The sequence below is a fragment of the Colobus angolensis genome, unplaced genomic scaffold (genome assembly GCF_000951035.1).
Source record: "Colobus angolensis palliatus isolate OR3802 unplaced genomic scaffold, Cang.pa_1.0 Scaffold364, whole genome shotgun sequence".
NCBI classification, from domain to species: Eukaryota; Metazoa; Chordata; class Mammalia; order Primates; family Cercopithecidae; genus Colobus; species Colobus angolensis.
Window position 1 is genome coordinate 1,492,211 of NW_012116977.1, and position 12,752 is coordinate 1,504,962.

Here is a 12,752-nt window from a genome sequence, read left to right on the forward strand (position 1 = left end):
TATAGTTAAGAAAAGCAAATATCTTGGCCTAGGACAGAGATAAAAATATAAAGGTTTTTTGAATGTGAGAAGTTATTCAGATTATTGAAAGCCATGAATATAGTAATAGGAGGAGTCTAAGATGAGTGTCAGTTCTTTTCTCTTGGATAACTGAATTAATAGAGAGGTCTATAATCAAAATGCAGAGCAAGAGCTTTAAAAGGCAAGATAAAAATCCAATGTTTTAATGTTGATAGTATGGTGCCCATGGAAAATCCAAGTAGAGATATTCAGAAACTAATAAAATAATGTGTTTCTTGGTCAGAAAACAGTTATAAGCTATAAAACTGAATTGTATTGTGAAGGCTAAAAATCATACCTATTCTCTTTAATTCTTAGTTGGGATCTTTGGTTAAATCTAAGAATCAAATTGACAGAAGTCAGATTGACAGGAGGAAGACATACAAGTCATTAATTTTTACATGTACAAGGTGATCTTCACAAGAGAGTAAAGACTTGAATAAATAGTCAAAGCACAAAGCTTTTGTACCTTTAAGCAAATAAATGATACATTTGCAAAGAAAAGGTAAGACAAAGGGGTTTGGGGCTAGGGGCAGTAAATTGTGAGGCAGTCACTGGAAGATATATGGGGAGGGGGGGATATAAAGCTAGTGAAAGATAATAATTTGTTTAGTAAGTTTATTTGTAGAGATTCTTTGCGGCATCAATTCCCAGTCTTTGGTGATGTGTTATTTTCTCATCCTGGTACGGAAGAGAATCTTTCTCAAAGAAATTTTTGGAAAGGGTACTTAGTTTTATTTATGAGACATGGTCTCACTGTGTTGCCCAGACTGGTCCTGAGTGCCTGACCTCAAGTGATACTCCCGCCTCACTGGGATTATAGTCGTGAGCCACCACATTCCACCAATCAAATAAATTGTTGTGGCTTACTATGAATAGAAGAGGACAAGATAGATAGCCCTTTCTGCATCTGGTGTTTCTCAAATGAATATAATGAGTAGGTGAATTTTGAGATGTCATGACCTTAACTCCTTTCATTGAGGCATCAGTAGAGTATCGCTGGTGATCGTCTGAGGGAAGCACACAAGAAGAAGAATGGGCTAAGAATAAAACTCTGAGTAAAAATATTATTTAGTGGATTGGAGAAAAAAATCCCTTGAAGATTAAATGGTACATTAATCAAAGCAGTCTAAGGAAAGGGAAGATAGCATAGTATCACATTAGATATGGGAGCAGAGATTTCACGAACTGAACATCCACCAGTGCAGTAGAAGACACAAGAAAAAAATAAAAACAAACTAACAACTAGCATATTGTTTATAACTTAGTAATGTTATTGGCAAACCTACTGATGAAAAACAATTTGAGTTGTCCTGTAAGTTACTGGGAAGTAAGGGAGAGAGAGAGCATGTATGTATTCCCTTTCAAGAAATTTGGATTAAAAAAAGACAGAGTTAGGTTGGATCTGCCACTCTACCACTCCATACAAGGTCAAGGCAGAAAAACAAACCAATAATGGAACGAACAAGTATGAGTAGCCTAGAGAAAAAAAGAAAAATGGACATACAAGAAAGATGCAAGAACCACAGGGAGGTGTGAACATAGAATCACTTAATGGGATTTCTGAAAGTAAGCTCAAAGACATGCTCTATTCAGCTATATTTAACTTTTTGTTTTGTTTTGTTTATTTATTTAGGATATCGCATATCTACATAGTACCTCCTAGGGCAAAGTCATCTATTGTGTATTCATTCTGGGTTATAATTTTGGTATCAATAAATCTAATCTTTGTCAGAAATATAAAGAAATAGAAGAGTCATATTTAATTTTTATTGATTTCTAAGCATTTCCTTAAAATGTGGGAAGAAAATAGAAGAATCGTAGAAATATGCTGGAGGAAAATTGAACCCATTCTTTTGGAGGAATTCAAAAGCTAGTGAGGTATTTTGCTTGAAAAAAGTAGGAAAATATTACATGAGTTCACATGAATATTTAACAGACTGATATATTCTATTGAAGTTTAACAAGCAGCTTCACATCCCTTCAGTCTTTCCACTCCTGACTGCACTAACACCAGTTTTACTCAATTCTGAAGTAAAATGTACATCAGATTTTCTTAGAGGATTGTAAACATGTTCAAAGGCAGTCCAGGGTGAGGGTGTGTTCCTGGTGCAAATTGCTTTTTAATATTTCTAGACATATAAACCTCCCCTCAGCCATCCTCCTCACACAACTTCATATTAACCTAATGATCTGACTATAACAAATTGTCTAACTGCATTTTGCTGCCAAACTGCTTTACAGTTAAGCTGTTGCTTCATGCTTGCCCCTTTTTGTCCCGGCAAATAATTTGCTGTTCATCTCTGAGGCATAGTAAAAAGTGACACACAGGGATTTGAAATGGATGTAATCATGTACACAGCAATGCAAATGTCATTAATTTATTTACCATGTATTATACAGTGCGTGTTTTGTATTTAGTATTAGAATTATAACTTTATTGAGAAAACATCGTAGAGGGAGATTTATTTTATTGTTGCTTACCATTCAAAAATAATTGTTAGTATATCATGATAATTTACAATAATAAATATTGCATAGTGTTTCCCTTTTCAGAAAATGTTTTATAACTCTTAATTCTGCTGTTAGATGAGCATGTTATAATTCTACAATAATAATATGTGTCTTCTATGTGCCTCAGGTTTAATTTTTAACTTTGATTTAACTGGCATTCGATTACAAAGGGAATATACTCTTCCTTTTCTGAGGAGGATCCCTGTAAGCCGTCAGCACAATGCTACAGTTGCCCAGTGAAACCCAGATAATGACAATTGCCTGATTATTGTTAACAACCACTGTTTTATAAGTTTCTTATTCTTAAGATCACTCTACTCATTTAATTATTCTCTATTTTATTATGTTGACTTCATTTAGCTTTTAACTACTCAGGATTTTACACTGAGTTATGTTTAAATACTTACCTTTATAATTCTCATAACCCAGATTTGGATGCAGTATAGTTTCCAATTTATTAAAGCTTTTTAAAGTACATTTAAATAAATTTTCTCTACATTCATGAAAAAATTAAAATGGATGCTTGTAACTCATTGATTTAGGTAATTTCTGAAAAGACTTTTACCTGGAAATAGAGTAGCAGTTTTAGGGGGTGGGGGGCTTGTATTATATTATTTAATCTTTAGGTCAATGATATTTATTAATCTGAGTTAATTCGTTCTAGGTATGGTTTTAGAATATATTCACTCTTCTCGAGGAGCTAATTATTTCTAAATATATTCACCCCGGGCTGAAACTCCTTGGAATACAATTACTTTTAGAATAGATGCTCCATATCCTTAAATTCATATTATGTTATGACTAAAATGCATAGATATATTTAATGAACAATATGAGAGATAATTTTCATAAAAATAAAAGTTTAGGCAAGACTAATGTCCTCATGTTCAATTCAGTCAATTGATGAGTGGCCTGTTCTTTCTCCTGGAGGCTAACATTTTGTCATTGTCTTCAAGCAGAAGGACTTTCTAAGAGATCTTGGATATGACTAGATGATTTTGCACTTAGTTTTCCCCTTCATTGATAGGGTTTTTTTTTCTGACTAGCAAGTTCATGATTAATTTGCAAATCAAAAAATGTCAGAACATTTCTTTCTTTCTACTTCATCCTCTACAACATTGACATTTCTGACCAGCCTTGCCTAGTCACACTCTCTTTTCTTCACATCTGTAACCCTGCACTTGCCTTTATTTGATTTTTTTTTTTTCTTTTAGATTGTTCCTGTTCTTTCCTTCAGTCAGTATGTCAGGCAGTCAATAAAAAGAAATAATCAGAAATAAACTTTGACCACAAGGAATTCTAACAAGCATAATACAGTTTTTAAAACCCTTGTTTTTCTATTTATTTATTGGAGACTCTCATCAATTTTTCACAGCTTCAAATTCTTAGAAGATTCTCAAATACTTCTTTTTAATTTCAACCTCTACCAAAGTTCCCGTGTGTCCAGATCTTGACTTTTAACAAAAATACTCAGAACTTGAGATATGAGTGAAGTGATAGGTACTTGTTGAGACCTTAGTCAAATCCTTTAACACTTTAGCGTTTCTTTTCCTGTCTTCTAAAAATGAGATTAGGCTAATTATTGAGACCCTTTATAATTCTAACATTCTAGAATGCTCTGGATGAGTTCTACTAGGAGATTCCAAAAGCATCATCTCCTTTTCACTCCAAATCGGTTTCCCCTCAGAAATTTGTCAATTAAGGTTACAATGATTATCAAGTAGATAGATAGATACATAGATAGGTACATAGATAGATAGATAGATAGATAGAGAGATAGATAGATAGATAGATAATCTTTCTTGTCCTTCTTTCCTAATATAATTAGTTGCCTGATGGCAAAAATAAGAAACCCTATCACCCTTATAATTTTTTATAATTCAAGATGTCATTCAGGGTATAAAACAAAAAGTATATTTATTAAATTGTACATATGTGTGTGTGTGTGTATGTATTTGTGTGTATATATATATGTATGTGAGAACTCCCAGGTGAAAGTTGTAAAAAGAACTGAAATTATAAAATTAGCATATTGGATTCAGTTATTGCAGATTTTGTGGTTACATTTTCTAGATATTTTTTCACATATGATTCTATAGTTTGGTGTGTATAAAATAAGCCAAAGTCTGAGAAAAAGGAAGTGACAAGAAATGCAGTTGGGGAAAAATGCAAAGGCAAGATACTGAAAGGCCCTGTATATCATGTTAAGGAGTTTGAATTTTACCTTAAAGGTAAAAGACCAAACTAAATTACAATTCCATAGACTTATGGCATGATCATTTTCATTTAAAAAAATCAAATTTTGCACCAGTGAAAAGATATATTGAGGCACAACTGGAGGCAGCAAGGTCATTTAATAGGCTCTGCTGGTATCCAGATTTGAGATGATGAAGCCCTACTCAGAGCCATGTCACAAGAGGTAGATAACATGACCGTATTGGAAAAATTGTAAGAATCTATAATTGATGGGACATTTCTATAACAAATTTTCTGTAGAACATAAGGTGGGCAAAAGTCAAAAATGACAACCAATATTATGATTTAAGCGATATTGTTGTGGATTGCTGTGCTACTCACAGAACCAAAGTGAAGATAAAGAGAAGACATCCTTGGGGATGTAAGTCACTCATAGAATGTCAGATGCCTGTGGAACATGTAAATAAAGTAGAATAAATAGTTAGGTTTATGGATATTCTATATGACCACTCAAGCATTACACAGGAGGAATGGAGTAGCCAAGTGGTCCAGGTTGAGGGTCCTCCCTCCACTTTAATAGGAGCACCTCTATTTTTATATGTTAAAGTTCCATGAAGTTTTTTATATGTACAGATATTGTTAAGACTTTAAGAAAGTTTGGATAAGAAAACATGACAAGTTGTTAATCTCCTGTGTACACACATTTTCTTAATAGAAGAAAGAATATGAGCAAAGTAAATTCTTCTGATTTCTGGTCCAGTGATCTCAAACTTGTCCACACACATTTATATGATTTAGAGAACTATACCTAACTGATATGGTGGGACATTCAGAAATACCATTTCACTGGCAGAACATATTCTATTTTAGGGATTGATTTTTTATATATATATAAAGGGCCAGATGGTAAATTTTTCAGGTAGATTTTTTTTTTTTTTTGTCACAACCATTCAAATCTGCAGCTTGTAGAGCTAAAGCAGCCATAGACAATATGTAAGTAAATGGGTGTGACTGTGTTTCAAAAAAAAAAAAAGTCAATGATAAGAAGAGTCACCAATGAGGTTTGGCCCACAGGCTGTAGTTGGTTAATCTCTGTACTATGTGATTCATTAACCACGAAATCATAGAGATTGTATGACTCGGTTGAGAGTATTTGAGCATCTTAAGGAGTATGTGTATAGCATATGTGACCAGAGAACAAGGGGATAATATTTTATTTGCCACCAAAATCATATAGTCACTAGCTGGGCAAGGTAACTCACATCTGTAATCTCAGCACTTTGAGAGGCTGGGGTGGGTGGACTGCTTGAGCTCAGGACTTTAAGGTCAGCCTGGGCAGCATGATGAAACCCTTTCTTCACACACACACACACAAAACAAAAATTAGCTGGGTGTGGTGGCATGCTCCTATAGTCCCAGCTACTTGGGAGGCTGACGTGGGAGGATTGCCTGAACCCAGGAGGTTGAGGCTGCACAGAACCATGATCATGCTATTGCACTCCAGTCTGGGTGACAGAGCAACCCTGTCTTAAAAACAAAAACAAAACAAAATAATGTGGCCATTATACTTCCTAGTCCCAGAAAATATTCTATCACATCCTTGAGAGATGTTAAACCTTGATTCACAGTTCTTTGGAAAAATAGAGTTAGTGTCTATAAGCTAGTAGCTTAGGAAGAAGAAAATAATGTGTTCTTAATAGACTACTGTATTCTGAATCTTATTTGATTCTTCTATATCAGTGGGATTAGGGAAATCATCTGTGATCGTACTTTCAGAAGAATTCTATCTTAAATTCATGAAAATTAAAGTTGTCTTCTGACACTACAATGAGAACATTTGGCACGCTTTACCTTTGTGCAGACAGATTTTAGAATGTTTGACCCTGCGGTTCTTATTAAAATTCAGCACTGTTCTGTTACAACAGAGCCAGTATACAGTGAAAAGAAATATGAGAAAGCTGAGGTATCTCTTCTACACACTTTTCATGTTTTTTATTCTTTTTCTGTTGTTCTTTCTTTTCTTCCTCCAAAAGAACTGATTTCTTGGCCCCTCTCTATTTGGGTTGCCAGTTCTTTTCTGATTCCTTTTCAGAAAAATGAATACTGTGTCGGTGTGAGATGCATATGAATTGAACCCAAAAAGGAAGAGTTATTATTAACATTCAGTTGTTAAAGGGTGGGATTATATTTATTTAATTGGGAGGCAAAGGGGATATTTAGACTTTGGCTCATATCCGTGGTTGATTTTTTAAAAATCTTAATAATCTAACATTCTAGACATTTCTTCAGGAATAAAAATGTGCATTTTTTGAAAAACAAGAAAAAGAGCAACCTTCTAACTTTTCCCTATGAAAATAATCAACATGAGTTGCCCTGATTATGTAACACAAAATTAAAATGAAAATCACATAAAAGTAATCATTTATAGTGTTTTAATTTAAGAAAAGGTTATCTGTTTTCAGTAATAATGCTGTTTTGAAGGTTAAAAAGTAGGAACTTAGCAAAGAAGACAATCACAGAAAAAGGAAAATGCTAAAATGTCCTCATTTATCACCTGTGAGGGTAAGGTGTATCCTACTGTTATTAAATGTTTAATGTAGCTGTTGGCAGGTGTGTATAATGAGCTGCTTAAAGTCTGAGAGACTGCTCACATATCTATTTCTCATTTGCCTATTGCAAAATGTTGAAATTATCCCTACACTCTTGAAAATTCATTGTAGTATTATTTCCTTTTAGTTAAGATTGTTCGTAGCATACAGTGGTTTTACGATTTGTTCAATTTTATTTACTTTGGATAAAGTGGACATTTTCCTTTGTTAGGGAAAGTAGAACTCAGCCTCTGGGAGATTTTACTGGATATAAGAAGACTTTGATTATTAAAGGTTAAGTGTATTGGAGACTACTGTTTATTTGATAAAATTTTGTAGAGCTTATTTAAGAATTCCTTCTAATGAAGTTATCAGCTGTGTGGTATTTCATTAAATTAATTCATTTTATTTTTGGCCATCCTTCGACCAACACCTTGATTTAATTTCTTCAAATGAGTCCTGTTCTAACAATTCAACTTGTAATCAAATAAAATTAATTAAATAAATAGGAATTTAAAATGTGGAAAAATTTTAATATGTAAACATTGAAAGCAGTAAAATATCTTGTAGACATGTGTTTTAGATTACTGATTCTTAAACTGTAGCATGTGTAAGTATAAACATTATAAATTCTTTCAAAAAGTCAAGACATCATTCCAAAAGGATTTTATTCATGAGATTCAATAAAACAAGACTTCCTATAAAGCACTCCATGTGATTCTGATGCAAATGGTAAACCAACTGAACAGGGAAGTACACCTGGATAAATAGTCATAAGGAACTCATACAGAATACTAAGTAGATATCTAAAACATCTCTGCAGAAAAACAGGGAGCAGAGTATTTGAATAAACTTGTACTGGGTACTAGGGTAGTTTTGTGGAAGACACATATCTCCTTTCTCAAAAATACCTATATATTTAACAGTATGATAACACTGATGGTACCTTCCCACATACTTATTACTAGCAGAGGAAAAAAATTAAACATATCACTTGTCCTTTAAAGTTAATATAAGAACAGAATACTTGGGTATTAAAGCATAGATGCTAAATGAATTATTGATTAATATTATTTCCACTGATGTATTCTACATTGAAGATGCATAATAATCTCCAGCAGCAATTGTTAGATGTATATAGTCTTGGGTCCCACATTTAAAACTTGTAATCTAGCAACTCGGATCAGACCAGGGAATTTCATTTTGTAATACCATCCTACAATACGGTTTTGATCCAGTTGATTTGTGTACCACATTCTGAGAACACTGTTCAGAGTAATAAGATTGCAAATGAGAAAATTATTCAGAATATACAACTAGATTAAATTTCACCAGAATAACATTGGGGCTATGTCCAAATAAAGTAGTAAGTCATTTTTTTTTTATCATTAAGACACTCAAAATTACTTAGCTTATTCTATTAGAAAAAAATTTTCATTTACTTCTCAGATATTTTCACAAGATATTCAATACTTATCACACAAAATTTTCAAATCAAAATATTAGATTAATTTTTTTTTTTATTTTACTTTAAGTTCTGGGATATATGTGCTGAATGTGCAGGTTTGTTACATAGGTATACATGTGCCATGGCGGTTTGCTGCACTTATCCACCGTCATCTAAGTTGTAAGTCCCACATGCATTAGGTATTTGTCCTAATGCTCTCCCTCCTTTTTCACCCCACACCCCGACAGGCCCTGGCATGTGATGTTCCCCTCCCTGTGTCCATGTGTTCTCATTGTTCAGCTGCATATGAGTGAGAACATGTGGTGTTTGGTTTTCTGTTCCTGTATTAATTTGCTGAGAATGATGATTTCCAGCTTCATCCATGTCCCTGCAAAGGATATAAACGCATTCTTTTTTATGGCTGCATAGTATCCCATGGTATATATATGTCACATTTTCTTTATCCAGTCTATCATTGATGTGCATTTGGGTTGGTTCCAAGTCTTTGCTATTATAAATAGTGCTGCAATAGACATACATGTGCCTTTATCTTTATGGTAGAATGATTTAAAATCCTTTGGGAATACATCCAGTAATGGGTCTTCTGGGCCAAACGATATTTCTGTTTCCATATCCTTGAGAAATAGCCACACTGTTGTCTACAAAGATTGAACTAATTTACAATCCCACCAATAGTGTAAAAGCCTTCTTATTTCTCTGCATCCTCGCCAGCATCGGTTGTTTAAACACTTTTTAATAATCGCCATTTTAACTTGAGTGAGATGGTATCTCATCATGGTTTTGAATTGCATTTCTCTAATGTCTAGTGATGATGAGCTTTGTTTTTCATATGCTTGTTGCCCACATAAATGTCCTCTTTTGAGAAGTGTCTGTTCTTATCCTTAGCCCACTTTTTATGTGAAGATTAAAATTTATATTGCTTTTAGTAAGGCTTCAGGAAAAATGTTGCTGAAACACGAAAGACAGAGAGTTGAGCCCAGTTAGAAATAACATATTATATATAATCTGTCAATTTTGTTTGTTAATTTCAAACAAACAAGTAATACAAACTCAATTGATATATATGAAAAAAGAGGAAGTTTACCATAACTCAACAAGATATCTGACACAAACCAAGCAGAAAGAGAAAACAGGCCTCACTAGGGTATCAGTTTTTATGTTACAAATTTCTCACTTTATCTTTGGAAGCTTTGGAACTTTATCTTTGGAAGAATCTCACATCCTCATATCAGTTTCCATATTCACTTTTTTGCTTTTCTCTTCTTCAAAATGAGCTTTTCTTGCTTCTTCACTTGAATGAAGTGAAAAGTATCCATTTGCAGTTCCTGTACTGTTAGGTATTTTCTTCCTTCAATTTGTATGCTCTAAAGAATGAGTTTTATAGAAAAGATAATTTAAATATATATTTTAGCTTATATTTTGACACTATTTAAGGCAAATATTTCCACAATCCTCCATGTAGGACTTTCAACATTTATTTATTCAAGGAACATTTATTTAGAATCAGCAATATGCTTGACAGATATCATAAATTTTGACGAAAAATGGCATGACAACTAGCAGTCAAAAAGATAAAATCAAGTAGGAAGAGAGGAAAGCAACTAAATTACATATGGTAAGTTATATAATATGAGAACATGCGCCTTAGCTTTCTTATGCAATGAAATAAGAAATCATAAAAAAGGCCATGTTGGAAAAGTTGGAAGGATCAGTACATCCTTTTCAGATGGCCAAAGGAATAGAATATCTGAGGTAGAGGGGAGAGAAGATACAAAGGCAAGTACATTTGAAGCAGCATAATTGGTGAGGGGAAAGAGAAGTTATTCTTTAAGGAAAATGCATGAGGTGCAAGTTCAAAAACTGAAAGGAAATTGCTTAGATAAAAATTCAAACGATAGGTCATAAATCCATTAGATAAGGTAGTAGATAATGAAAATCACACATGATAGTCAACATCTTTTGTTTTCACATCCAGCATCCAATCAGTTTTTACTAATGTATTACAGTTTTCCTCAAGATACTTATTCTCACATTCTTAAAGATTGGGTGAATGTTCTTTGTATCCAGGCTCAAGTGTGTGACTCAATTTTGGCCAATCAGAGCAAAATATTTGACGATCACAGTGACTCATTCAGAAGTTGGAGCATGAAGTACTACAGACAAATTATATTTAGAGTTTTCATTTGTTTGCTTTTTCCTGTCACTGTTGGGAGTGAGATTGGCAGTTCATTCCATTACCAATATTCTGTCACATTTAGAAAATGCCAAATTTCCTGGGTAATGATGATAATTTTAGTAAAAAATAAGCAGTATGTGCCAAAAGTGGTGATAATTCCTCCCTGGAGAGCAATAACGTGACCATAGTCCTAAAAAACGTTCCCACAAAAAATTCCATAAATAAAATGCCTGTGACACAGTCAGAAATAACCACTTATATGGTAAGCCAACAAAGTCTTTTTGAAAAATAGCAAGGCATGAAAATAAAAGGCTAGAAAAAGAGACTCATGAAGAATCAAGATGTTAAACTATAACAAATTTTAAATTAATTATGCTGTCAATAATCAAAGAGGTTTACAAAATTGAGAATTTTTGACAGAGAACAGTACATCATGAGGTGAGAAAACCATAAAAATTCTAGAAATCAAAAATAAAATAAACAGGAAACTTCGGTCTGGTCAGTTGCTTTCTCTGTGTTAATTTAAATGATGATGTTGATTTTACTTTTTTAGTTTACAAATATAATAAAGAGAATTGATTGATTTTCAAATTCATCTTTGAATATGAACCCCATATTCCTGGGATAAATCTCAGTTGGTTGTGATGTATTATTCTTATTTATTATTGAATTCAATTTTCTAATATTGTGTTTAAAAATTATGCATCCATATTCATAAAGGATATTATAATGTCCATGTACAGATTTGGTACAAATATATACCATCGTATGAATAAAACTTACAAATATTAGGCCAAGAAGACCAGTGCAAAGGAACATAAAATATACAATTCCATTTACATAAGGTTAAAACTAATAAAAGAAAATTATATTATGGAAAGTCAAGGTAAGAAAGAGCAGCAAAGTGATAAACATAAATGTCAAAATACTTGCCACCTATAAGGAAAAATGGTTGTAAGAAGGAATAGTGATTAGAGTAGGGGCTAAAGAGGAGGATGGGAGCTGGAAGGGTTTCATTCTAGTTTTTATTTATCTTTTATTTTAAGTTCTGGGATAGGTGTGCAAGTTTGTGACACAGGTAAACTTGTGTCATGGGGGTTTCTGGTACAGGCTATTTCATCACCCATTTGTTAAGCTTGGTATCCATTATTTATTTTTCTTGATCCTCTCCCTTCTCCCACCCTGCACCATCTGATAGGCCCCAGTGTCTGTTGTTCCTCTCTATGCGTCCATGTGTTTTCATCATTTAGCTCTCATGTATAAATGAGAATATACAGGATTTGGTTTTCTATTTCTGCTTTAACTCGCTAAGGATAATGATCTATAGTTCCATCTATGTTCCTGCAAAGAACAATATCTCATTCTTTTTTTTTTATGGCTGCATGGCATTTCATGGTAATGAATATGTACCACATTTTCTTTATCCAATCTGACATTGGTAGGCATTTAGGTTGGTCCCATGTGTTTGCTATTGAGAACAGTGTTGCAATGAACAAAGGCGCGCATATGTCTTTACTATAGAATGACTTCTATTTCTTTAGGTGTATACCCAGTAATGAGTTTATTGGATTGAAGGATAATTCTATCTTTAGGTCTTTGAGAATTGCTCCACTGTTTCCCACAATAGTTGAGCTAATTTACACTCCCACCAATAGTGTATAAGCATTAAATTTTCTCCACAACTTCACCAGCACCTGTTATTTATTGACTTTTTAATAATAGCCATTCTGACCAATGTGAGAAGGTATCT